Genomic DNA, 27,892 nt, shown 5'->3' with positions numbered 1-27,892 from the left:
TGGAGAGCAATGGATCGGGGGACTGGAGAATGTCGCTGGATGGACTGAGGCGAGGAGGATGTCAAGGAGAGCAGTTGTCGAGGTAAGTGGTTAGAGGGCATTGCGGAGGAAGGTGTAGTTGTGGGGCATCGTGGAAGGTGGTCCACTGCCTGGAATGGAGGATTCTAGGTTGTGGATCTGCCAAAAGGGGTATTGTGTCTGTCAAAGCATGTGGCATGTTGAAAATAAAAAGATGGGGGCTTTTATATGCCTTTGTATTTTTATTTATTTTTTTTATATCAAGAAAATGGTCTCCCCCTCTGCAAACCACTGCCTCCAGCCCTTCACACCAACTACCACCACTGCCTCCAGCCCTTCACACCAACTACCACCACTGCCTCCAGCCCTTCAAACCAACTACCACCACTCCTTCTCAACAACTACCACCTTGGACCCCAACTACCACCCATGGATGGACTGAGGCGAGGTGAATGTCAAGGAGAGTAGAATGGAGAGCAATGGATCGGGGGACTGGAGCATGTCGCTGGATGGACTGAGGCGAGGAGGATGTCAAGGAGAGCAGTTGTCGAGGTAAGTGGTTAGAGGGCGTTGCGGAGGAAGGTGTAGTTGTGGGGCATCGTGGAAGGTGGTCCACTGCCTGGAATGGAGGATTCTAGGTTGTGGATCTGCCAAAAGTGGTGTTGTGTCTGTCAAAGCATGTGGCATGTTGAAAATAAAAAGATGGGGGCTTTTATATGCCTTTGTATTTTTTTTTATTTTTTTATATCAAGAAAATGGTCTCCCCCTCTGCAATCCACCACTGCCTCCAGCCCTTCACACCAACTACCACCACTGCCTCCAGCCCTTCACACCAACTACCACCACTCCTTCTCCCCAACTACCACCCAGGACCCCAACTACCACCCATGGATGGACTGAGGCGAGGTGGATGTCAAGAAGAGTGGAATGGAGAGCAATGGATCGGGGGACTGGAGTATGTCGCTGGATGGACTGAGGCGAGGAGGATGTCAAGGAGAGCAGTTGTCGAGGTAAGTGGTTAGAGGGCGTTGCGGAGGAAGGTGTAGTTGTGGGGCATCGTGGAAGGTGGTCCACTGCCTGGAATGGAGGATTCTAGGTTGTGGATCTGCCAAAAGTGGTGTTGTGTCTGTCGAAGCATGTGGCATGTTGAAAATAAAAAGATGGGGGCTTTTATATGCCTTTGTATTTTTATTTATTTTTTTATATCAAGAAAATGGTCTCCCCCTCTGCAATCCACCACTGCCTCAAGCCCTTCACACCAACTACCACCACTGCCTCCAGCCCTTCACACCAACTACCACCACTCCTTCTCCCCAACTACCACCCAGGACCCCAACTACCACCCATGGATGGACTGAGGCGAGGTGGATGTCAAGAAGAGTGGAATGGAGAGCAATGGATCGGGGGACTGGAGTATGTCGCTGGATGGACTGAGGCGAGGAGGATGTCAAGTAGAGCAGTTGTCGAGGTAAGTGGTTAGAGGGCGTTGCGGAGGAAGGTGTAGTTGTGGGGCATCGTGGAAGGTGGTCCACTGCCTGGAATGGAGGATTCTAGGTTGTGGATCTGCCAAAAGGGGTGTTGTGTCTGTCAAAGCATGTGGCATGTTGAAAATAAAAAGATGGGGGCTTTTATATGCCTTTGTATTTTTATTTTTTTTTTTATATCAAGAAAATGGTCTCCCCCTCTGCAATCCACCACTGCCTCCAGCCCTCCACACCAACTACCACCACTGCCTCCAGCCCTTCACACCAACTACCACCACTCCTTCTCCCCAACTACGACCCAGGACCCCAACTACCACCCATGGATGGACTGAGGCGAGGTGGATGTCAAGGAGAGTGGAATGGAGAGCAATGGATCGGGGGACTGGGGCATGTCGCTGGATGGACTGAGGCGAGGAGGATGTCAAGGAGAGCAGTTGTCGAGGTAAGTGGTTAGAGGGCGTTGCGGAGGAAGGTGTAGTTGTGGGGCATCGTGGAAGGTGGTCCACTGCCTGGAATGGAGGATTCTAGGTTGTGGATCTGCCAAAAGTGGTGTTGTGTCTGTCGAAGCATGTGGCATGTTGAAAATAAAAAGATGGGGGCTTTTATATGCCTTTGTATTTTTTTTTTTTTTTTTATATCAAGAAAATGGTCTCCCCCTCTGCAATCCACCACTGCCTCCAACCCTTCACACCAACTACCACCACTGCCCCCAGCCCTTCACACCAACTACCACCACTCCTTCTCCCCAACTACCACCTTGGACCCCAACTACCACCCATGGATGGACTGAGGCGAAGTGAATGTCAAGGAGAGTGGAATGGAGAGCAATGGATCGGGGGACTGGAGCATGTCGCTGGATGGACTGAGGCGAGGAGGATGTCAAGGAGAGCAGTTGTCGAGGTAAGTGGTTAGAGGGCGTTGCGGAGGAAGGTGTAGTTGTGGGGCATCGTGGAAGGTGGTCCACTGCCTGGAATGGAGGATTCTAGGTTGTGGATCTGCCAAAAGTGGTGTTGTGTCTGTCGAAGCATGTGGCATGTTGAAAATAAAAAGATGGGGGCTTTTATATGCCTTTGTATTTTTATTAATTTTTTTTATATCAAGAAAATGGTCTCCCCCTCTGCAATCCACCACTGCCTCCAGCCCTTCACACCAACTACCACCACTGCCTCCAGCCCTTCACACCAACTACCACCACTCCTTCTCCCCAACTACCACCCAGGACCCGGGACCACTCACTTCCACACCAACAACCTTCTTCCTATGGAACCTTACCACCCACACCACCACCACTCATGGGATTGGAAGATATCGGTGCATGGATGGACTGAGGCGAGGTGGATGTCAGGGAGAGCGGAATGGAGAGCAATGTCCCTGAAGACCCTGGAGCATGTCGCTGGATGAACTGAGGCGAGGAGGATGTCAAGGAGAGCAGTTGTCGAGGTAAGTGGTTAGAGGGCGTTGCGGAGGAAGGTGTAGTTGTGGGGCATCGTGGAAGGTGGTCCACTGCCTGGAATGGAGGATTCTAGGTTGGGGATCTGCCAAAAGTGGTGTTGTGTCTGTCGCAGCATGTGGCATGTTGAAAATAAAAAGATGGGGGCTTTTATATGCCTTTGTATTTTTATTTTTTTTTTTTATATCAAGAAAATGGTCTCCCCCTCTGCAAACCACTGCCTCCAGCCCTTCACACCAACTACCACCACTGCCTCCAGCCCTTCACACCAACTACCACCACTCCTTCTCCCCAACTACCACCCAGGACCCGGGACCACTCACTTCCACACCAACAACCTTCTTCCTATGGAACCTTACCATAGGTCCACTGCCTGGAATGAAGGATTCTAGGTTGGGGATCTGCCAAAAGTGGTGTTGTGTCTGTCGAAGATAAAAAGATGGGGGCTTTTATTAGTCTTTTTTTTTGTTTCGTTTTTTTATATCAAGAAAACCTTCTCTGCAATCCACCATTGCCTCCAGCCCTTCACACCAATTACCACCACTGCCTCCACACCAAGTACCACCCAGGAACCGGGACCACTCACTTCCACACCAACAACCTTCTTCCTATGGAACCTTCCCACCCACACTCACATACCAGCTACCACAGCCATCCACACCATAGCTCCTTCTCCAACACCTTATGGATGCCCGACCATCAAACACTTCACACAAACACACCATCCTTCGCTTCCACACTCTGCTGCCACAATTTCTCCAAACGAGCTTCAGGGTCTTCACAGGACTTGAACTCACAACCTCTCAGCTCCAAGGCAGCAGCTCTAACCACTAGACCATGAGAGCTTCATGGAAACTGGCAAGGATGACTGTGGTCTTGGCCTGTTTTGACAAAATAATTTTTTTCCCACCGGTTCATATACATTTGACTGGGACAGTACAGGCAAGCCGAGAGCTAGTTCGGACTTAGCTTCGAATCCCCCCTCTGTGCGGTTTCGTTGGCAAGCTGTGTGTTGCGGGGGTATAGCTCAGTGGTAGAGCATTTGACTGCAGATCAAGAGGTCCTTGGCTCAAATCCGAGTGCCCCCTAACACACATTTTTTTGCTTTACGACTTAACCATATCCCACATATGTAGTGGTGGTGGGTGGGAGGCGCCATAGGAAGAAGGTTGTTGGTGTGGAAGTGAGTGGTCCCGGGTCCTGGGTGGTAGTTGGGGAGAAGGAGTGGTGGTAGTTGGTGTGAAGGGCCGGAGGCAACGTTGAGGTGCAAACAAGCCACATGTTGTGGTGCTAAAGCTCAGTGATAGAGCATTTGACTGCATGTAAAGAGGTCCAAGTGCCCGTAACACACATTTTTTTTTCTTTACAAGCTTAACTGTATCCCACATATGTAGTTTATTGCAGAAAATTAAAAATGTTGAGGTACAGATGAGCTGCAGGTTGCGGGGGTATAGCTCAGTGGTAGAGCATTTGACTGCAGATCAAGAGGTCCTTGGTTCAAATCCAAGTGCCCCCTAACACACGCATGCTTTCTTTACAGCTTAACCGCATCCTACATATGTTGTTTATAGCAGACCCCCACTAGCTTTGCACTGCAAGATTTTGGTCGCCTCATCCAGTTGATGAGCAGCCACCCTGGAGCGCAGAGGTTCAAGAGGTCCTTGATTCAAATACAAATGCCCGCTAATGCACAATTTTTTCTTGGTGGAGCATTGGGGTCAGACAGAAATGAACCATAGAACTTCCTCTGTAGTATAAAGCAGCTGATATTAGTAAAGAGCTTTAAATACAAGTCATTTACTAATCTGTATAACTTTTTGGCACCAGTTAATTAAAAAAAAAAATTGACACACGAGTATCCCTTTAAGATCCACGAATGTAACTCTTTGATCTTTTTGTGGTTTGACAAAACTTACATCTAAGTTACATTTATAGATTGAACCCACCACCTTCACACTGTAAGGTGGCAAGGCTAACCACTTAGCATTCAGGGATCTTGACATAGCAAGTTGAGAGCTAGCTCCACCTTAGGTTGGAGTCCCCTCCCCCCCCTTCCTCTGTGCAGTTGCTCTGTGTGCCAAAACAGGCCAAGACCTTGGTCGCCGCATGTGCCTGACAAGCAGCTCCCACGGCCAAGTGGTTAGAGCAGCCGCCTTGTAGCGAAGAGGTTGTGAGTTCGAATCCTGTGAAGACCCTGAAGATGGAAGCTGTTAAAAGAGATGGATCGTGAGAATCTCGGATGTCTGGTGGATGGGAGAGTGCTGGCTCGTGGGATTGGAAGATATCGGTGGATGGACTGAGGCGAGGTGGATGTCAAGGCCGGTGGAATGGAGAGCAATGGATCGGGGGACTGGAGCATGTCGCTGGATGGACTGAGGCGAGGAGGATGTCAAGGAGAGCAGTTGTCGAGGTAAGTGGTTAGAGGGCATTGCGGAGGAAGGTGTAGTTGTGGGGCATCGTGGAAGGTGGTCCACTGCCTGGAATGGAGGATTCTAGGTTGTGGATCTGCCAAAAGGGGTATTGTGTCTGTCAAAGCATGTGGCATGTTGAAAATAAAAAGATGGGGGCTTTTATATGCCTTTGTATTTTTATTTATTTTTTTTATATCAAGAAAATGGTCTCCCCCTCTACAATCCACCACTGCCTCCAGCCCTTCACACCAACTACCACCACTGCCTCCAGCCCTTCACACCAACTACCACCACTCCTTCTCCCCAACTACCACCCAGGACCCCAACTACCACCCATGGATGGACTGAGGCGAGGTGGATGTCAAGAAGAGTGGAATGGAGAGCAATGGATCGGGGGACTGGAGTATGTCGCTGGATGGACTGAGGCGAGGAGGATGTCAAGGAGAGCAGTTGTCGAGGTAAGTGGTTAGAGGGCGTTGCGGAGGAAGGTGTAGTTGTGGGGCATCGTGGAAGGTGGTCCACTGCCTGGAATGGAGGATTCTAGGTTGTGGATCTGCCAAAAGTGGTGTTGTGTCTGTCGAAGCATGTGGCATGTTGAAAATAAAAAGATGGGGGCTTTTATATGCCTTTGTATTTTTATTTATTTTTTTTATATCAAGAAAATGGTCTCCCCCTCTGCAATCCACCACTGCCTCAAGCCCTTCACACCAACTACCACCACTGCCTCCAGCCCTTCACACCAACTACCACCACTCCTTCTACCCAACTACCACCCAGGACCCCAACTACCACCCATGGATGGACTGAGGCGAGGTGGATGTCAAGAAGAGTGGAATGGAGAGCAATGGATCGGGGGACTTGAGTATGTCGCTGGATTGACTGAGGCGAGGAGGATGTCAAGGAGAGCAGTTGTCGAGGTAAGTGGTTAGAGGGCGTTGCGGAGGAAGGTGTAGTTGTGGGGCATCGTGGAAGGTGGTCCACTGCCTGGAATGGAGGATTCTAGGTTGTGGATCTGCCAAAAGGGGTGTTGTGTCTGTCAAAGCATGTGGCATGTTGAAAATAAAAAGATGGGGGCTTTTATATGCCTTTGTATTTTTATTTATTTTTTTTATATCAAGAAAATGGTCTCCCCCTCTGCAATCCACCACTGCCTCCAGCCCTCCACACCAACTACCACCACTGCCTCCAGCCCTTCACACCAACTACCACCACTCCTTCTCCCCAACTACGACCCAGGACCCCAACTACCACCCATGGATGGACTGAGGCGAGGTGGATGTCAAGGAGAGTGGAATGGAGAGCAATGGATCGGGGGACTGGGGCATGTCGCTGGATGGACTGAGGCGAGGAGGATGTCAAGGAGAGCAGTTGTCGAGGTAAGTGGTTAGAGGGCGTTGCGGAGGAAGGTGTAGTTGTGGGGCATCGTGGAAGGTGGTCCACTGCCTGGAATGGAGGATTCTAGGTTGTGGATCTGCCAAAAGTGGTGTTGTGTCTGTCGAAGCATGTGGCATGTTGAAAATGAAAAGATGGGGGCTTTTATATGCCTTTGTATTTTTTTTTTTTTTTTATATCAAGAAAATGGTCTCCCCCTCTGCAATCCACCACTGCCTCCAACCCTTCACACCAACTACCACCACTGCCTCCAGCCCTTCACACCAACTACCACCACTCCTTCTCCCCAACTACCACCTTGGACCCCAACTACCACCCATGGATGGACTGAGGCGAAGTGAATGTCAAGGAGAGTGGAATGGAGAGCAATGGATCGGGGGACTGGAGCATGTCGCTGGATGGACTGAGGCGAGGAGGATGTCAAGGAGAGCAGTTGTCGAGGTAAGTGGTTAGAGGGCGTTGCGGAGGAAGGTGTAGTTGTGGGGCATCGTGGAAGGTGGTCCACTGCCTGGAATGGAGGATTCTAGGTTGTGGATCTGCCAAAAGTGGTGTTGTGTCTGTCGAAGCATGTGGCATGTTGAAAATAAAAAGATGGGGGCTTTTATATGCCTTTGTATTTTTATTAATTTTTTTTATATCAAGAAAATGGTCTCCCCCTCTGCAATCCACCACTGCCTCCAGCCCTTCACACCAACTACCACCACTGCCTCCAGCCCTTCACACCAACTACCACCACTCCTTCTCCCCAACTACCACCCAGGACCCGGGACCACTCACTTCCACACCAACAACCTTCTTCCTATGGAACCTTACCACCCACACCACCACCACTCATGGGATTGGAAGATATCGGTGCATGGATGGACTGAGGCGAGGTGGATGTCTGGGAGAGCGGAATGGAGAGCAATGTCCCTGAAGACCCTGGAGCATGTCGCTGGATGAACTGAGGCGAGGAGGATGTCAAGGAGAGCAGTTGTCGAGGTAAGTGGTTAGATGGCGTTGCGGAAGAAGGTGTAGTTGTGGGGCATCGTGGAAGGTGGTCCACTGCCTGGAATGGAGGATTCTAGGTTGGGGATCTGCCAAAAGTGGTGTTGTGTCTGTCGCAGCATGTGGCATGTTGAAAATAAAAAGATGGGGGCTTTTATATGCCTTTGTATTTTTATTTATTTTTTTTATATCAAGAAAATGGTCTCCCTCTCTGCAAACCACTGCCTCCAGCCCTTCACACCAACTACCACCACTGCCTCCAGCCCTTCACACCAACTACCACCACTCCTTCTCCCCAACTACCACCCAGGACCCGGGACCACTCACTTCCACACCAACAACCTTCTTCCTATGGAACCTTACCATAGGTCCACTGCCTGGAATGAAGGATTCTAGGTTGGGGATCTGCCAAAAGTGGTGTTGTGTCTGTCGAAGATAAAAAGATGGGGGCTTTTATTACTCTTTTTTTTTGTTTCGTTTTTTTATATCAAGAAAACCTCCTCTGCAATCCACCATTGCCTCCAGCCCTTCACACCAATTACCACCACTGCCTCCACACCAAGTACCACCCAGGAACCGGGACCACTCACTTCCACACCAACAACCTTCTTCCTATGGAACCTTCCCACCCACACTCACATACCAGCTACCACAGCCATCCACACCATAGCTCCTTCTCCAACACCTTATGGATGCCCGACCATCAAACACTTCACACAAACACACCATCCTTCGCTTCCACACTCTGCTGCCACAATTTCTCCAAACGAGCTTCAGGGTCTTCACAGGACTTGAACTCACAACCTCTCAGCTCCAAGGCAGCAGCTCTAACCACTAGACCATGAGAGCTTCATGGAAACTGGCGAGGATGACTGTGGTCTTGGCCTGTTTTGACAAAATAATTTTTTTCCCACCGGTTCATATACATTTGACTGGGACAGTACAGGCAAGCCGAGAGCTAGTTCGGACTTAGCTTCGAATCCCCCCTCTGTGCGGTTACGCTGGCTAGCTGTGTGTTGCGGGGGTATAGCTCAGTGGTAGAGCATTTGACTGCAGATCAAGAGGTCCTTGGCTCAAATCCGAGTGCCCCCTAACACACGCATGCTTTCTTTACAGCTTAACCACATCCTACATATGTTGTTTATAGCTGAGGCGAGGAGGATGTCAAGGAGAGCAGTTGTCGAGGTAAGTGGTTAGAGGGCGTTGCGGAGGAAGGTGTAGTTGTGGGGCATCGTGGAAGGTGGTCCACTGCCTGGAATGGAGGATTCTAGGTTGTGGATCTGCCAAAAGTGGTGTTGTGTCTGTCGAAGCATGTGGCATGTTGAAAATAAAAAGATGGGGGCTTTTATATGCCTTTGTATTTTTATTTATTTTTTTTATATCAAGAAAATGGTCTCCCCCTCTGCAATCCACCACTGCCTCAAGCCCTTCACACCAACTACCACCACTGCCTCCAGCCCTTCACACCAACTACCACCACTCCTTCTCCCCAACTACCACCCAGGACCCCAACTACCACCCATGGATGGACTGAGGCGAGGTGGATGTCAAGGCCGGTGGAATGGAGAGCAATGGATCGGGGGACTGGAGCATGTCGCTGGATTGACTGAGGCGAGGAGGATGTCAAGGAGAGCAGTTGTCGAGGTAAGTGGTTAGAGGGCGTTGCGGAGGAAGGTGTAGTTGTGGGGCATCGTGGAAGGTGGTCCACTGCCTGGAATGGAGGATTCTAGGTTGTGGATCTGCCAAAAGGGGTGTTGTGTCTGTCAAAGCATGTGGCATGTTGAAAATAAAAAGATGGGGGCTTTTATATGCCTTTGTATTTTTATTTATTTTTTTTATATCAAGAAAATGGTCTCCCCCTCTACAATCCACCACTGCCTCCAGCCCTTCACACCAACTACCACCACTGCCTCCAGCCCTTCACACCAACTACCACCACTCCTTCTCCCCAACTACCACCCAGGACCCCAACTACCACCCATGGATGGACTGAGGCGAGGTGGATGTCAAGAAGAGTGGAATGGAGAGCAATGGATCGGGGGACTGGAGTATGTCGCTGGATGGACTGAGGCGAGGAGGATGTCAAGGAGAGCAGTTGTCGAGGTAAGTGGTTAGAGGGCTTTGCGGAGGAAGGTGTAGTTGTGGGGCATCGTGGAAGGTGGTCCACTGCCTGGAATGGAGGATTCTAGGTTGTGGATCTGCCAAAAGTGGTGTTGTGTCTGTCGAAGCATGTGGCATGTTGAAAATAAAAAGATGGGGGCTTTTATATGCCTTTGTATTTTTATTTATTTTTTTTATATCAAGAAAATGGTCTCCCCCTCTGCAATCCACCACTGCCTCAAGCCCTTCACACCAACTACCACCACTGCCTCCAGCCCTTCACACCAACTACCACCACTCCTTCTCCCCAACTACCACCCAGGACCCCAACTACCACCCATGGATGGACTGAGGCGAGGTGGATGTCAAGAAGAGTGGAATGGAGAGCAATGGATCGGGGGACTGGAGTATGTCGCTGGATTGACTGAGGCGAGGAGGATGTCAAGGAGAGCAGTTGTCGAGGTAAGTGGTTAGAGGGCGTTGCGGAGGAAGGTGTAGTTGTGAGGCATCGTGGAAGGTGGTCCACTGCCTGGAATGGAGGATTCTAGGTTGTGGATCTGCCAAAAGGGGTGTTGTGTCTGTCAAAGCATGTGGCATGTTGAAAATAAAAAGATGGGGGCTTTTATATGCCTTTGTATTTTTATTTATTTTTTTTATATCAAGAAAATGGTCTCCCCCTCTGCAATCCACCACTGCCTCCAGCCCTCCACACCAACTACCACCACTGCCTCCAGCCCTTCACACCAACTACCACCACTCCTTCTCCCCAACTACGACCCAGGACCCCAACTACCACCCATGGATGGACTGAGGCGAGGTGGATGTCAAGGAGAGTGGAATGGAGAGCAATGGATCGGGGGACTGGGGCATGTCGCTGGATGGACTGAGGCGAGGAGGATGTCAAGGAGAGCAGTTGTCGAGGTAAGTGGTTAGAGGGCGTTGCGGAGGAAGGTGTAGTTGTGGGGCATCGTGGAAGGTGGTCCACTGCCTGGAATGGAGGATTCTAGGTTGTGGATCTGCCAAAAGTGGTGTTGTGTCTGTCGAAGCATGTGGCATGTTGAAAATAAAAAGATGGGGGCTTTTATATGCCTTTGTATTTTTATTAATTTTTTTTATATCAAGAAAATGGTCTCCCCCTCTACAATCCACCACTGCCTCCAGCCCTTCACACCAACTACCACCACTGCCTCCAGCCCTTCACACCAACTACCACCACTCCTTCTCCCCAACTACCACCCAGGACCCCAACTACAACCCATGGATGGACTGAGGCGAGGTGGATGTCAAGGAGAGTGGAATGGAGAGCAATGGATCGGGGGACTGGGGCATGTCGCTGGATGGACTGAGGCGAGGAGGATGTCAAGGAGAGCAGTTGTCGAGGTAAGTGGTTAGAGGGCTTTGCGGAGGAAGGTGTAGTTGTGGGGCATCGTGGAAGGTGGTCCACTGCCTGGAATGGAGGATTCTAGGTTGTGGATCTGCCAAAAGTGGTGTTGTGTCTGTCGAAGCATGTGGCATGTTGAAAATAAAAAGATGGGGGCTTTTATATGCCTTTGTATTTTTATTTATTTTTTTTATATCAAGAAAATGGTCTCCCCCTCTGCAATCCACCACTGCCTCAAGCCCTTCACACCAACTACCACCACTGCCTCCAGCCCTTCACACCAACTACCACCACTCCTTCTCCCCAACTACCACCCAGGACCCCAACTACCACCCATGGATGGACTGAGGCGAGGTGGATGTCAAGAAGAGTGGAATGGAGAGCAATGGATCGGGGGACTGGAGTATGTCGCTGGATTGACTGAGGCGAGGAGGATGTCAAGGAGAGCAGTTGTCGAGGTAAGTGGTTAGAGGGCGTTGCGGAGGAAGGTGTAGTTGTGAGGCATCGTGGAAGGTGGTCCACTGCCTGGAATGGAGGATTCTAGGTTGTGGATCTGCCAAAAGGGGTGTTGTGTCTGTCAAAGCATGTGGCATGTTGAAAATAAAAAGATGGGGGCTTTTATATGCCTTTGTATTTTTATTTATTTTTTTTATATCAAGAAAATGGTCTCCCCCTCTGCAATCCACCACTGCCTCCAGCCCTCCACACCAACTACCACCACTGCCTCCAGCCCTTCACACCAACTACCACCACTCCTTCTCCCCAACTACGACCCAGGACCCCAACTACCACCCATGGATGGACTGAGGCGAGGTGGATGTCAAGGAGAGTGGAATGGAGAGCAATGGATCGGGGGACTGGGGCATGTCGCTGGATGGACTGAGGCGAGGAGGATGTCAAGGAGAGCAGTTGTCGAGGTAAGTGGTTAGAGGGCGTTGCGGAGGAAGGTGTAGTTGTGGGGCATCGTGGAAGGTGGTCCACTGCCTGGAATGGAGGATTCTAGGTTGTGGATCTGCCAAAAGTGGTGTTGTGTCTGTCGAAGCATGTGGCATGTTGAAAATAAAAAGATGGGGGCTTTTATATGCCTTTGTATTTTTATTAATTTTTTTTATATCAAGAAAATGGTCTCCCCCTCTGCAATCCACCACTGCCTCCAGCCCTTCACACCAACTACCACCACTGCCTCCAGCCCTTCACACCAACTACCACCACTCCTTCTCCCCAACTACCACCCAGGACCCGGGACCACTCACTTCCACACCAACAACCTTCTTCCTATGGAACCTTACCACCCACACCACCACCACTCATGGGATTGGAAGATATCGGTGCATGGATGGACTGAGGCGAGGTGGATGTCTGGGAGAGCGGAATGGAGAGCAATGTCCCTGAAGACCCTGGAGCATGTCGCTGGATGAACTGAGGCGAGGAGGATGTCAAGGAGAGCAGTTGTCGAGGTAAGTGGTTAGATGGCGTTGCGGAAGAAGGTGTAGTTGTGGGGCATCGTGGAAGGTGGTCCACTGCCTGGAATGGAGGATTCTAGGTTGGGGATCTGCCAAAAGTGGTGTTGTGTCTGTCGCAGCATGTGGCATGTTGAAAATAAAAAGATGGGGGCTTTTATATGCCTTTGTATTTTTATTTATTTTTTTTATATCAAGAAAATGGTCTCCCTCTCTGCAAACCACTGCCTCCAGCCCTTCACACCAACTACCACCACTGCCTCCAGCCCTTCACACCAACTACCACCACTCCTTCTCCCCAACTACCACCCAGGACCCGGGACCACTCACTTCCACACCAACAACCTTCTTCCTATGGAACCTTACCATAGGTCCACTGCCTGGAATGAAGGATTCTAGGTTGGGGATCTGCCAAAAGTGGTGTTGTGTCTGTCGAAGATAAAAAGATGGGGGCTTTTATTACTCTTTTTTTTTGTTTCGTTTTTTTATATCAAGAAAACCTCCTCTGCAATCCACCATTGCCTCCAGCCCTTCACACCAATTACCACCACTGCCTCCACACCAAGTACCACCCAGGAACCGGGACCACTCACTTCCACACCAACAACCTTCTTCCTATGGAACCTTCCCACCCACACTCACATACCAGCTACCACAGCCATCCACACCATAGCTCCTTCTCCAACACCTTATGGATGCCCGACCATCAAACACTTCACACAAACACACCATCCTTCGCTTCCACACTCTGCTGCCACAATTTCTCCAAACGAGCTTCAGGGTCTTCACAGGACTTGAACTCACAACCTCTCAGCTCCAAGGCAGCAGCTCTAACCACTAGACCATGAGAGCTTCATGGAAACTGGCGAGGATGACTGTGGTCTTGGCCTGTTTTGACAAAATAATTTTTTTCCCACCGGTTCATATACATTTGACTGGGACAGTACAGGCAAGCCGAGAGCTAGTTCGGACTTAGCTTCGAATCCCCCCTCTGTGCGGTTACGCTGGCTAGCTGTGTGTTGCGGGGGTATAGCTCAGTGGTAGAGCATTTGACTGCAGATCAAGAGGTCCTTGGCTCAAATCCGAGTGCCCCCTAACACACGCATGCTTTCTTTACAGCTTAACCACATCCTACATATGTTGTTTATAGCTGAGGCGAGGAGGATGTCAAGGAGAGCAGTTGTCGAGGTAAGTGGTTAGAGGGCGTTGCGGAGGAAGGTGTAGTTGTGGGGCATCGTGGAAGGTGGTCCACTGCCTGGAATGGAGGATTCTAGGTTGTGGATCTGCCAAAAGTGGTGTTGTGTCTGTCGAAGCATGTGGCATGTTGAAAATAAAAAGATGGGGGCTTTTATATGCCTTTGTATTTTTATTTATTTTTTTTATATCAAGAAAATGGTCTCCCCCTCTGCAATCCACCACTGCCTCAAGCCCTTCACACCAACTACCACCACTGCCTCCAGCCCTTCACACCAACTACCACCACTCCTTCTCCCCAACTACCACCCAGGACCCCAACTACCACCCATGGATGGACTGAGGCGAGGTGGATGTCAAGGCCGGTGGAATGGAGAGCAATGGATCGGGGGACTGGAGCATGTCGCTGGATTGACTGAGGCGAGGAGGATGTCAAGGAGAGCAGTTGTCGAGGTAAGTGGTTAGAGGGCGTTGCGGAGGAAGGTGTAGTTGTGGGGCATCGTGGAAGGTGGTCCACTGCCTGGAATGGAGGATTCTAGGTTGTGGATCTGCCAAAAGGGGTGTTGTGTCTGTCAAAGCATGTGGCATGTTGAAAATAAAAAGATGGGGGCTTTTATATGCCTTTGTATTTTTATTTATTTTTTTTATATCAAGAAAATGGTCTCCCCCTCTACAATCCACCACTGCCTCCAGCCCTTCACACCAACTACCACCACTGCCTCCAGCCCTTCACACCAACTACCACCACTCCTTCTCCCCAACTACCACCCAGGACCCCAACTACCACCCATGGATGGACTGAGGCGAGGTGGATGTCAAGAAGAGTGGAATGGAGAGCAATGGATCGGGGGACTGGAGTATGTCGCTGGATGGACTGAGGCGAGGAGGATGTCAAGGAGAGCAGTTGTCGAGGTAAGTGGTTAGAGGGCTTTGCGGAGGAAGGTGTAGTTGTGGGGCATCGTGGAAGGTGGTCCACTGCCTGGAATGGAGGATTCTAGGTTGTGGATCTGCCAAAAGTGGTGTTGTGTCTGTCGAAGCATGTGGCATGTTGAAAATAAAAAGATGGGGGCTTTTATATGCCTTTGTATTTTTATTTATTTTTTTTATATCAAGAAAATGGTCTCCCCCTCTGCAATCCACCACTGCCTCAAGCCCTTCACACCAACTACCACCACTGCCTCCAGCCCTTCACACCAACTACCACCACTCCTTCTCCCCAACTACCACCCAGGACCCCAACTACCACCCATGGATGGACTGAGGCGAGGTGGATGTCAAGAAGAGTGGAATGGAGAGCAATGGATCGGGGGACTGGAGTATGTCGCTGGATTGACTGAGGCGAGGAGGATGTCAAGGAGAGCAGTTGTCGAGGTAAGTGGTTAGAGGGCGTTGCGGAGGAAGGTGTAGTTGTGAGGCATCGTGGAAGGTGGTCCACTGCCTGGAATGGAGGATTCTAGGTTGTGGATCTGCCAAAAGGGGTGTTGTGTCTGTCAAAGCATGTGGCATGTTGAAAATAAAAAGATGGGGGCTTTTATATGCCTTTGTATTTTTATTTATTTTTTTTATATCAAGAAAATGGTCTCCCCCTCTGCAATCCACCACTGCCTCCAGCCCTCCACACCAACTACCACCACTGCCTCCAGCCCTTCACACCAACTACCACCACTCCTTCTCCCCAACTACGACCCAGGACCCCAACTACCACCCATGGATGGACTGAGGCGAGGTGGATGTCAAGGAGAGTGGAATGGAGAGCAATGGATCGGGGGACTGGGGCATGTCGCTGGATGGACTGAGGCGAGGAGGATGTCAAGGAGAGCAGTTGTCGAGGTAAGTGGTTAGAGGGCGTTGCGGAGGAAGGTGTAGTTGTGGGGCATCGTGGAAGGTGGTCCACTGCCTGGAATGGAGGATTCTAGGTTGTGGATCTGCCAAAAGTGGTGTTGTGTCTGTCGAAGCATGTGGCATGTTGAAAATAAAAAGATGGGGGCTTTTATATGCCTTTGTATTTTTATTAATTTTTTTTATATCAAGAAAATGGTCTCCCCCTCTACAATCCACCACTGCCTCCAGCCCTTCACACCAACTACCACCACTGCCTCCAGCCCTTCACACCAACTACCACCACTCCTTCTCCCCAACTACCACCCAGGACCCCAACTACAACCCATGGATGGACTGAGGCGAGGTGGATGTCAAGGAGAGTGGAATGGAGAGCAATGGATCGGGGGACTGGGGCATGTCGCTGGATGGACTGAGGCGAGGAGGATGTCAAGGAGAGCAGTTGTCGAGGTAAGTGGTTAGAGGGCTTTGCGGAGGAAGGTGTAGTTGTGGGGCATCGTGGAAGGTGGTCCACTGCCTGGAATGGAGGATTCTAGGTTGTGGATCTGCCAAAAGTGGTGTTGTGTCTGTCGAAGCATGTGGCATGTTGAAAATAAAAAGATGGGGGCTTTTATATGCCTTTGTATTTTTATTTATTTTTTTTATATCAAGAAAATGGTCTCCCCCTCTGCAATCCACCACTGCCTCAAGCCCTTCACACCAACTACCACCACTGCCTCCAGCCCTTCACACCAACTACCACCACTCCTTCTCCCCAACTACCACCCAGGACCCCAACTACCACCCATGGATGGACTGAGGCGAGGTGGATGTCAAGAAGAGTGGAATGGAGAGCAATGGATCGGGGGACTGGAGTATGTCGCTGGATTGACTGAGGCGAGGAGGATGTCAAGGAGAGCAGTTGTCGAGGTAAGTGGTTAGAGGGCGTTGCGGAGGAAGGTGTAGTTGTGAGGCATCGTGGAAGGTGGTCCACTGCCTGGAATGGAGGATTCTAGGTTGTGGATCTGCCAAAAGGGGTGTTGTGTCTGTCAAAGCATGTGGCATGTTGAAAATAAAAAGATGGGGGCTTTTATATGCCTTTGTATTTTTATTTATTTTTTTTATATCAAGAAAATGGTCTCCCCCTCTGCAATCCACCACTGCCTCCAGCCCTCCACACCAACTACCACCACTGCCTCCAGCCCTTCACACCAACTACCACCACTCCTTCTCCCCAACTACGACCCAGGACCCCAACTACCACCCATGGATGGACTGAGGCGAGGTGGATGTCAAGGAGAGTGGAATGGAGAGCAATGGATCGGGGGACTGGGGCATGTCGCTGGATGGACTGAGGCGAGGAGGATGTCAAGGAGAGCAGTTGTCGAGGTAAGTGGTTAGAGGGCGTTGCGGAGGAAGGTGTAGTTGTGGGGCATCGTGGAAGGTGGTCCACTGCCTGGAATGGAGGATTCTAGGTTGTGGATCTGCCAAAAGTGGTGTTGTGTCTGTCGAAGCATGTGGCATGTTGAAAATAAAAAGATGGGGGCTTTTATATGCCTTTGTATTTTTATTTATTTTTTTTATATCAAGAAAATGGTCTCCCCCTCTGCAATCCACCACTGCCTCCAACCCTTCACACCAACTATCACCACTGCCTCCAGCCCTTCACACCAACTACCACCACTCCTTCTCCCCAACTACCACCTTGGACCCCAACTACCACCCATGGATGGACTGAGGCGAGGTGAATGTCAAGGAGAGTGGAATGGAGAGCAATGGATCGGGGGACTGGAGCATGTTGCTGGATGGACTGAGGCGAGGAGGATGTCAAGGAGAGCAGTTGTCGAGGTAAGTGGTTAGAGGGCGTTGCGGAGGAAGGTGTAGTTGTGGGGCATCGTGGAAGGTGGTCCACTGCCTGGAATGGAGGATTCTAGGTTGTGGATCTGCCAAAAGTGGTGTTGTGTCTGTCGAAGCATGTGGCATGTTGAAAATAAAAAGATGGGGGCTTTTATATGCCTTTGTATTTTTTTTTATTTTTTTATATCAAGAAAATGGTCTCCCCCTCTGCAATCCACCACTGCCTCCAGCCCTTCACACCAACTACCACCACTGCCTCCAGCCCTTCACACCAACTACCACCACTCCTTCTCCCCAACTACCACCCAGGACCCCAACTACCACTCATGGATGGACTGAGGCGAGGTGGATGTCAAGAAGAGTGGAATGGAGAGCAATGGATCGGGGGACTGGAGTATGTCGCTGGATGGACTGAGGCGAGGAGGATGTCAAGGAGAGCAGTTGTCGAGGTAAGTGGTTAGAGGGCGTTGCGGAGGAAGGTGTAGTTGTGGGGCATCGTGGAAGGTGGTCCACTGCCTGGAATGGAGGATTCTAGGTTGTGGATCTGCCAAAAGTGGTGTTGTGTCTGTCGAAGCATGTGGCATGTTGAAAATAAAAAGATGGGGGCTTTTATATGCCTTTGTATTTTTATTTATTTTTTTATATCAAGAAAATGGTCTCCCCCTCTGCAATCCACCACTGCCTCAAGCCCTTCACACCAACTACCACCACTGCCTCCAGCCCTTCACACCAACTACCACCACTCCTTCTCCCCAACTACCACCCAGGACCCCAACTACCACCCATGGATGGACTGAGGCGAGGTGGATGTCAAGAAGAGTGGAATGGAGAGCAATGGATCGGGGGACTGGAGTATGTCGCTGGATGGACTGAGGCGAGGAGGATGTCAAGGAGAGCAGTTGTCGAGGTAAGTGGTTAGAGGGCGTTGCGGAGGAAGGTGTAGTTGTGGGGCATCGTGGAAGGTGGTCCACTGCCTGGAATGGAGGATTCTAGGTTGTGGATCTGCCAAAAGGGGTGTTGTGTCTGTCAAAGCATGTGGCATGTTGAAAATAAAAAGATGGGGGCTTTTATATGCCTTTGTATTTTTATTTATTTTTTTTATATCAAGAAAATGGTCTCCCCCTCTGCAATCCACCACTGCCTCCAGCCCTCCACACCAACTACCACCACTGCCTCCAGCCCTTCACACCAACTACCACCACTCCTTCTCCCCAACTACGACCCAGGACCCCAACTACCACCCATGGATGGACTGAGGCGAGGTGGATGTCAAGGAGAGTGGAATGGAGAGCAATGGATCGGGGGACTGGGGCATGTCGCTGGATGGACTGAGGCGAGGAGGATGTCAAGGAGAGCAGTTGTCGAGGTAAGTGGTTAGAGGGCGTTGCGGAGGAAGGTGTAGTTGTGGGGCATCGTGGAAGGTGGTCCACTGCCTGGAATGGAGGATTCTAGGTTGTGGATCTGCCAAAAGTGGTGTTGTGTCTGTCGAAGCATGTGGCATGTTGAAAATAAAAAGATGGGGGCTTTTATATGCCTTTGTATTTTTTTTTTTTTTTATATCAAGAAAATGGTCTCCCCCTCTGCAATCCACCACTGCCTCCAACCCTTCACACCAACTACCACCACTGCCTCCAGCCCTTCACACCAACTACCACCACTCCTTCTCCCCAACTACCACCTTGGACCCCAACTACCACCCATGGATGGACTGAGGCGAAGTGAATGTCAAGGAGAGTGGAATGGAGAGCAATGGATCGGGGGACTGGAGCATGTCGCTGGATGGACTGAGGCGAGGAGGATGTCAAGGAGAGCAGTTGTCGAGGTAAGTGGTTAGAGGGCGTTGCGGAGGAAGGTGTAGTTGTGGGGCATCGTGGAAGGTGGTCCACTGCCTGGAATGGAGGATTCTAGGTTGTGGATCTGCCAAAAGTGGTGTTGTGTCTGTCGAAGCATGTGGCATGTTAAAAATAAAAAGATGGGGGCTTTTATATGCCTTTGTATTTTTATTAATTTTTTTTATATCAAGAAAATGGTCTCCCCCTCTGCAATCCACCACTGCCTCCAGCCCTTCACACCAACTACCACCACTGCCTCCAGCCCTTCACACCAACTACCACCACTCCTTCTCCCCAACTACCACCCAGGACCCGGGACCACTCACTTCCACACCAACAACCTTCTTCCTATGGAACCTTACCACCCACACCACCACCACTCATGGGATTGGAAGATATCGGTGCATGGATTGACTGAGGCGAGGTGGATGTCAGGGAGAGCGGAATGGAGAGCAATGTCCCTGAAGACCCTGGAGCATGTCGCTGGATGAACTGAGGCGAGGAGGATGTCAAGGAGAGCAGTTGTCGAGGTAAGTGGTTAGATGGCGTTGCGGAAGAAGGTGTAGTTGTGGGGCATCGTGGAAGGTGGTCCACTGCCTGGAATGGAGGATTCTAGGTTGTGGATCTGCCAAAAGGGGTGTTGTGTCTGTCAAAGCATGTGGCATGTTGAAAATAAAAAGATGGGGGCTTTTATATGCCTTTGTATTTTTATTTATTTTTTTTATATCAAGAAAATGGTCTCCCCCTCTACAATCCACCACTGCCTCCAGCCCTTCACACCAACTACCACCACTGCCTCCAGCCCTTCACACCAACTACCACCACTCCTTCTCCCCAACTACCACCCAGGACCCCAACTACCACCCATGGATGGACTGAGGCGAGGTGGATGTCAAGAAGAGTGGAATGGAGAGCAATGGATCGGGGGACTGGAGTATGTCGCTGGATGGACTGAGGCGAGGAGGATGTCAAGGAGAGCAGTTGTCGAGGTAAGTGGTTAGAGGGCGTTGCGGAGGAAGGTGTAGTTGTGGGGCATCGTGGAAGGTGGTCCACTGCCTGGAATGGAGGATTCTAGGTTGTGGATCTGCCAAAAGTGGTGTTGTGTCTGTCGAAGCATGTGGCATGTTGAAAATAAAAAGATGGGGGCTTTTATATGCCTTTGTATTTTTTTTTATTTTTTTATATCAAGAAAATGGTCTCCCCCTCTGCAATCCACCACTGCCTCCAGCCCTTCACACCAACTACCACCACTGCCTCCAGCCCTTCACACCAACTACCACCACTCCTTCTCCCCAACTACCACCCAGGACCCCAACTACCACCCATGGATGGACTGAGGCGAGGTGGATGTCAAGAAGAGTGGAATGGAGAGCAATGGATCGGGGGACTGGAGTATGTCGCTGGATGGACTGAGGCGAGGAGGATGTCAAGGAGAGCAGTTGTCGAGGTAAGTGGTTAGAGGGCGTTGCGGAGGAAGGTGTAGTTGTGGGGCATCGTGGAAGGTGGTCCACTGCCTGGAATGGAGGATTCTAGGTTGTGGATCTGCCAAAAGTGGTGTTGTGTCTGTCGAAGCATGTGGCATGTTGAAAATAAAAAGATGGGGGCTTTTATATGCCTTTGTATTTTTATTTATTTTTTTATATCAAGAAAATGGTCTCCCCCTCTGCAATCCACCACTGCCTCAAGCCCTTCACACCAACTACCACCACTGCCTCCAGCCCTTCACACCAACTACCACCACTCCTTCTCCCCAACTACCACCCAGGACCCCAACTACCACCCATGGATGGACTGAGGCGAGGTGGATGTCAAGAAGAGTGGAATGGAGAGCAATGGATCGGGGGACTGGAGTATGTCGCTGGATGGACTGAGGCGAGGAGGATGTCAAGGAGAGCAATTGTCGAGGTAAGTGGTTAGAGGGCGTTGCGGAGGAAGGTGTAGTTGTGGGGCATCGTGGAAGGTGGTCCACTGCCTGGAATGGAGGATTCTAGGTTGTGGATCTGCCAAAAGGGGTGTTGTGTCTGTCAAAGCATGTGGCATGTTGAAAATAAAAAGATGGGGGCTTTTATATGCCTTTGTATTTTTTTAATTTTTTTTTATATCAAGAAAATGGTCTCCCCCTCTGCAATCCACCACTGCCTCCAGCCCTTCACACCAACTACCACCACTGCCTCCAGCCCTTCACACCAACTACCACCACTCCTTCTCCCCAACTACCACCTTGGACCCCAACTACCACCCATGGATGGACTGAGGCGAGGTGGATGTCAAGGAGAGTGGAATGGAGAGCAATGGATCGGGGGACTGGGGCATGTCGCTGGATGGACTGAGGCGAGGAGGATGTCAAGGAGAGCAGTTGTCGAGGTAAGTGGTTAGAGGGCGTTGCGGAGGAAGGTGTAGTTGTGGGGCATCGCGGAAGGTGGTCCACTGCCTGGAATGGAGGATTCTAGGTTGTGGATTTGCCAAAAGTTGTGTTGTGTCTGTCGAAGCATGTGGCATGTTGAAAATAAAAAGATGGGGGCTTTTATATGCCTTTGTATTTTTATTTATTTTTTTTATATCAAGAAAATGGTCTTCCCCTCTGCAATCCACCACTGCCTCCAACCCTTCACACCAACTATCACCACTGCCTCCAGCCCTTCACACCAACTACCACCACTCCTTCTCCCCAACTACCACCTTGGACCCCAACTACCACCCATGGATGGACTGAGGCGAGGTGAATGTCAAGGAGAGTGGAATGGAGAGCAATGGATCGGGGGACTGGAGCATGTTGCTGGATGGACTGAGGCGAGGAGGATGTCAAGGAGAGCAGTTGTCGAGGTAAGTGGTTAGAGGGCGTTGCGGAGGAAGGTGTAGTTGTGGGGCATCGTGGAAGGTGGTCCACTGCCTGGAATGGAGGATTCTAGGTTGTGGATCTGCCAAAAGTGGTGTTGTGTCTGTCGAAGCATGTGGCATGTTGAAAATAAAAAGATGGGGGCTTTTATATGCCTTTGTATTTTTATTTATTTTTTTTATATCAAGAAAATGGTCTCCCCCTCTGCAATCCACCACTGCCTCCAACCCTTCACACCAACTACCACCACTGCCTCCAGCCCTTCACACCAACTACCACCACTCCTTCTCCCCAACTACCACCTTGGACCCCAACTACCACCCATGGATGGACTGAGGCGAGGTGAATGTCAAGGAGAGTGGAATGGAGAGCAATGGATCGGGGGACTGGAGCATGTCGCTGGATGGACTGAGGCGAGGAGGATGTCAAGGAGAGCAGATGTCGAGGTAAGTGGTTAGAGGGCGTTGCGGAGGAAGGTGTAGTTGTGGGGCATCGTGGAAGGTGGTCCACTGCCTGGAATGGAGGATTCTAGGTTGTGGATCTGCCAAAAGGGGTGTTGTGTCTGTCAAAGCATGTGGCATGTTGAAAATAAAAAGATGGGGGCTTTTACATGCCTTTGTATTTTTTTTTATTTTTTTATATCAAGAAAATGGTCTCCCCCTCTGCAATCCACCACTGCCTCCAGCCCTTCACACCAACTACCACCACTGCCTCCAGCCCTTCACACCAACTACCACCACTCCTTCTCCCCAACTACCACCCAGGACCCCAACTACCACCCATGGATGGACTGAGGCGAGGTGGATGTCAAGAAGAGTGGAATGGAGAGCAATGGATCGGGGGACTGGAGTATGTCGCTGGATGGACTGAGGCGAGGAGGATGTCAAGGAGAGCAGTTGTCGAGGTAAGTGGTTAGAGGGCGTTGCGGAGGAAGGTGTAGTTGTGGGGCATCGTGGAAGGTGGTCCACTGCCTGGAATGGAGGATTCTAGGTTGTGGATCTGCCAAAAGTGGTGTTGTGTCTGTCGAAGCATGTGGCATGTTGAAAATAAAAAGATGGGGGCTTTTATATGCCTTTGTATTTTTATTTATTTTTTTATATCAAGAAAATGGTCTCCCCCTCTGCAATCCACCACTGCCTCAAGCCCTTCACACCAACTACCACCACTGCCTCCAGCCCTTCACACCAACTACCACCACTCCTTCTCCCCAACTACCACCCAGGACCCCAACTACCACCCATGGATGGACTGAGGCGAGGTGGATGTCAAGAAGACTGGAATGGAGAGCAATGGATCGGGGGACTGGAGTATGTCGCTGGATGGACTGAGGCGAGGAGGATGTCAAGGAGAGCAGTTGTCGAGGTAAGTGGTTAGAGGGCGTTGCGGAGGAAGGTGTAGTTGTGGGGCATCGTGGAAGGTGGTCCACTGCCTGGAATGGAGGATTCTAGGTTGTGGATCTGCCAAAAGGGGTGTTGTGTCTGTCAAAGCATGTGGCATGTTGAAAATAAAAAGATGGGGGCTTTTATATGCCTTTGTATTTTTTTTTTTTTTTTTTATATCAAGAAAATGGTCTCCCCCTCTGCAATCCACCACTGCCTCCAGCCCTTCACACCAACTACCACCACTGCCTCCAGCCCTTCACACCAACTACCACCACTCCTTCTCCCCAACTACCACCCAGGACCCCAACTACCACCCATGGATGGACTGAGGCGAGGTGGATGTCAAGGAGAGTGGAATGGAGAGCAATGGATCGGGGGACTGGAGCATGTCGCTGGATGGACTGAGGCGAGAAGGATGTCAAGGAGAGCAGTTGTCGAGGTAAGTGGTTAGAGGGCGTTGCGGAGGAAGGTGTAGTTGTGGGGCATCGTGGAAGGTGGTCCACTGCCTGGAATGGAGGATTCTAGGTTGTGGATCTGCCAAAAGTGGTGTTGTGTCTGTCGAAGCATGTGGCATGTTGAAAATAAAAAGATGGGGGCTTTTATATGCCTTTGTATTTTTATTTATTTTTTTTATATCAAGAAAATGGTCTCCCCCTCTGCAATCCACCACTGCCTCCAACCCTTCACACCAACTATCACCACTGCCTCCAGCCCTTCACACCAACTACCACCACTCCTTCTCCCCAACTACCACCTTGGACCCCAACTACCACCCATGGATGGACTGAGGCGAGGTGAATGTCAAGGAGAGTGGAATGGAGAGCAATGGATCGGGGGACTGGAGCATGTTGCTGGATGGACTGAGGCGAGGAGGATGTCAAGGAGAGCAGTTGTCGAGGTAAGTGGTTAGAGGGCGTTGCGGAGGAAGGTGTAGTTGTGGGGCATCGTGGAAGGTGGTCCACTGCCTGGAATGAAGGATTCTAGGTTGTGGATCTGCCAAAAGTGGTGTTGTGTCTGTCGAAGCATGTGGCATGTTGAAAATAAAAAGATGGGGGCTTTTATATGCCTTTGTATTTTTATTTATTTTTTTTATATCAAGAAAATGGTCTCCCCCTCTGCAATCCACCACTGCCTCCAACCCTTCACACCAACTACCACCACTGCCTCCAGCCCTTCACACCAACTACCACCACTCCTTCTCCCCAACTACCACCTTGGACCCCAACTACCACCCATGGATGGACTGAGGCGAGGTGAATGTCAAGGAGAGTGGAAAGGAGAGCAATGGATCGGGGGACTGGAGCATGTCGCTGGATGGACTGAGGCGAGAAGGATGTCAAGGAGAGCAGTTGTCGAGGTAAGTGGTTAGAGGGCGTTGCGGAGGAAGGTGTAGTTGTGGGGCATCGTGGAAGGTGGTCCACTGCCTGGAATGGAGGATTCTAGGTTGTGGATCTGCCAAAAGTGGTGTTGTGTCTGTCGAAGCATGTGGCATGTTGAAAATAAAAAGATGGGGGCTTTTATATGCCTTTGTATTTTTATTTTTTTTTTTTATATCAAGAAAATGGTCTCCCCCTCTGCAATCCACCACTGCCTCCAACCCTTCACACCAACTATCACAACTGCCTCCAGCCCTTCACACCAACTACCACCACTCCTTCTCCCCAACTACCACCTTGGACCCCAACTACCACCCATGGATGGACTGAGGCGAGGTGAATGTCAAGGAGAGTGGAATGGAGAGCAATGGATCGGGGGACTGGAGCATGTTGCTGGATGGACTGAGGCGAGGAGGATGTCAAGGAGAGCAGTTGTCGAGGTAAGTGGTTAGAGGGCGTTGCGGAGGAAGGTGTAGTTGTGGGGCATCGTGGAAGGTGGTCCACTGCCTGGAATGGAGGATTCTAGGTTGTGGATCTGCCAAAAGTGGTGTTGTGTCTGTCGAAGCATGTGGCATGTTGAAAATAAAAAGATGGGGGCTTTTATATGCCTTTGTATTTTTATTTATTTTTTTTATATCAAGAAAATGGTCTCCCCCTCTGCAATCCACCACTGCCTCCAACCCTTCACACCAACTACCACCACTGCCTCCAGCCCTTCACACCAACTACCACCACTCCTTCTCCCCAACTACCACCTTGGACCCCAACTACCACCCATGGATGGACTGAGGCGAGGTGAATGTCAAGGAGAGTGGAAAGGAGAGCAATGGATCGGGGGACTGGAGCATGTCGCTGGATGGACTGAGGCGAGGAGGATGTCAAGGAGAGCAGTTGTCGAGGTAAGTGGTTAGAGGGCGTTGCGGAGGAAGGTGTAGTTGTGGGGCATCGTGGAAGGTGGTCCACTGCCTGGAATGGAGGATTCTAGATTGTGGATCTGCCAAAAGTGGTGTTGTGTCTGTCGAAGCATGTGGCATGTTGAAAATAAAAAGATGGGGGCTTTTATATGCCTTTGTATTTTTATTAATTTTTTTTATATCAAGAAAATGGTCTCCCCCTCTGCAATCCACCACTGCCTCCAGCCCTTTACACCAACTACCACCACTGCCTCCAGCCCTTCACACCAACTACCACCACTCCTTCTCCCCAACTACCACCCAGGACCCGGGACCACTCACTTCCACACCAACAACCTTCTTCCTATGGAACCTTACCACCCACACCACCACCACTCATGGGATTGGAAGATATCGGTGCATGGATGGACTGAGGCGAGGTGGATGTCAGGGAGAGCGGAATGGAGAGCAATGTCCCTGAAGACCCTGGAGCATGTCGCTGGATGAACTGAGGCGAGGAGGATGTCAAGGAGAGCAGTTGTCGAGGTAAGTGGTTAGATGGCGTTGCGGAAGAAGGTGTAGTTGTGGGGCATCGTGGAAGGTGGTCCACTGCCTGGAATGGAGGATTCTAGGTTGGGGATCTGCCAAAAGTGGTGTTGTGTCTGTCACAGCATGTGGCATGTTGAAAATAAAAAGATGGGGGCTTTTATATGCCTTTGTATTTTTATTTATTTTTTTTATATCAAGAAAATGGTCTCCCCCTCTGCAAACCACTGCCTCCAGCCCTTCACACCAACTACCACCACTGCCTCCAGCCCTTCACACCAACTACCACCACTCCTTCTCCCCAACTACCACCTTGGACCCCAACTACCACCCATGGATGGACTGAGGCGAGGTGGATGTCAAGGAGAGTGGAATGGAGAGCAATGGATCGGGGGACTGGAGCATGTCGCTGGATGGACTGAGGCGAGGAGGATGTCAAGGAGAGCAGTTGTCGAGGTAAGTGGTTAGAGGGCGTTGCGGAGGAAGGTGTAGTTGTGGGGCATCGTGGAAGGTGGTCCACTGCCTGGAATGTAGGATTCTAGGTTGTGGATCTGCCAAAAGTGGTGTTGTGTCTGTCGAAGCATGTGGCATGTTGAAAATAAAAAGATGGGGGCTTTTATATGCCTTTGTATTTTTATTTATTTTTTTTATATCAAGAAAATGGTCTCCCCCTCTGCAATCCACCACTGCCTCCAGCCCTTCACACCAACTACCACCACTGCCTCCAGCCCTTCACACCAACTACCACCACTCCTTCTCCCCAACTACCACCCAGGACCCGGGACCACTCACTTCCACACCAACAACCTTCTTCCTATGGAACCTTACCATAGGTCCACTGCCTGGAATGAAGGATTCTAGGTTGGGGATCTGCCAAAAGTGGTGTTGTGTCTGTCGAAGATAAAAAGATGGGGGCTTTTATTTTGTTTCGTTTTTTTTATATCAAGAAAACCTCCTCTGCAATCCACCATTGCCTCCAGCCCTTCACACCAATTACCACCACTGCCTCCACACCAAGTACCACCCAGGAACCAGGACCACTCACTTCCACACCAACAACCTTCTTCCTATGGAACCTTCCCACCCACACACACATACCAGCTACCACAGCCATCCACACCATAGCTCCTTCTCCAACACCTTATGGATGCCCGACCATCAAACACTTCACACAAACACACCATCCTTCGCTTCCACACTCTGCTGCCACAATTTCTCCAAACGAGCTGCAGGGTCTTCACAGGACTTGAACTCACAACCTCTCAGCTCCAAGGCAGCAACTCTAACCACTAGACCAAGAGAGCTTCATGGAAACTGGCAAGGATGACTGTGGTCTTGGCCTGTTTTGACAAAATAATTTTTTTCCCACCGGTTCATATACATTTGACTGGGACAGTACAGGCAAGCCGAGAGCTAGTTCGGACTTAGCTTCGAATCCCCCCTCTGTGCGGTTACGCTGGCAAGCTGTGTGTTGC

The 27,892-nt window shown here is 50.5% G+C and overlaps 4 non-coding genes across 4 annotated transcripts; all 4 read left to right on the top strand.

The window, feature by feature from the left end:
* The first annotated feature begins 3,968 nt into the window (after positions 1–3,968).
* On the top strand, positions 3,969–4,040 carry TRNAC-GCA (transfer RNA cysteine (anticodon GCA)). Its single transcript has one exon. It is a non-coding gene; the product is annotated as a tRNA-Cys (tRNA).
* Positions 4,041–4,396: 356 nt separating this feature from the next.
* TRNAC-GCA (transfer RNA cysteine (anticodon GCA)) lies at positions 4,397–4,468 on the top strand. The gene has a single exon. It is a non-coding gene; the product is annotated as a tRNA-Cys (tRNA).
* A 4,294-nt stretch (positions 4,469–8,762) lies between these two features.
* On the top strand, positions 8,763–8,834 carry TRNAC-GCA (transfer RNA cysteine (anticodon GCA)). Its single transcript has one exon. It is a non-coding gene; the product is annotated as a tRNA-Cys (tRNA).
* A 4,872-nt stretch (positions 8,835–13,706) lies between these two features.
* TRNAC-GCA (transfer RNA cysteine (anticodon GCA)) lies at positions 13,707–13,778 on the top strand. The gene has a single exon. It is a non-coding gene; the product is annotated as a tRNA-Cys (tRNA).
* The last annotated feature ends 14,114 nt before the right edge of the window (positions 13,779–27,892 follow it).

Source organism: Hyla sarda, chromosome 2 (genome assembly GCF_029499605.1).
Source record: "Hyla sarda isolate aHylSar1 chromosome 2, aHylSar1.hap1, whole genome shotgun sequence".
Lineage (NCBI taxonomy): Eukaryota > Metazoa > Chordata > Amphibia > Anura > Hylidae > Hyla > Hyla sarda.
Note: the sequence above shows the minus strand (reverse complement) of the source record. Positions and strands in the feature narration are given on the sequence as shown.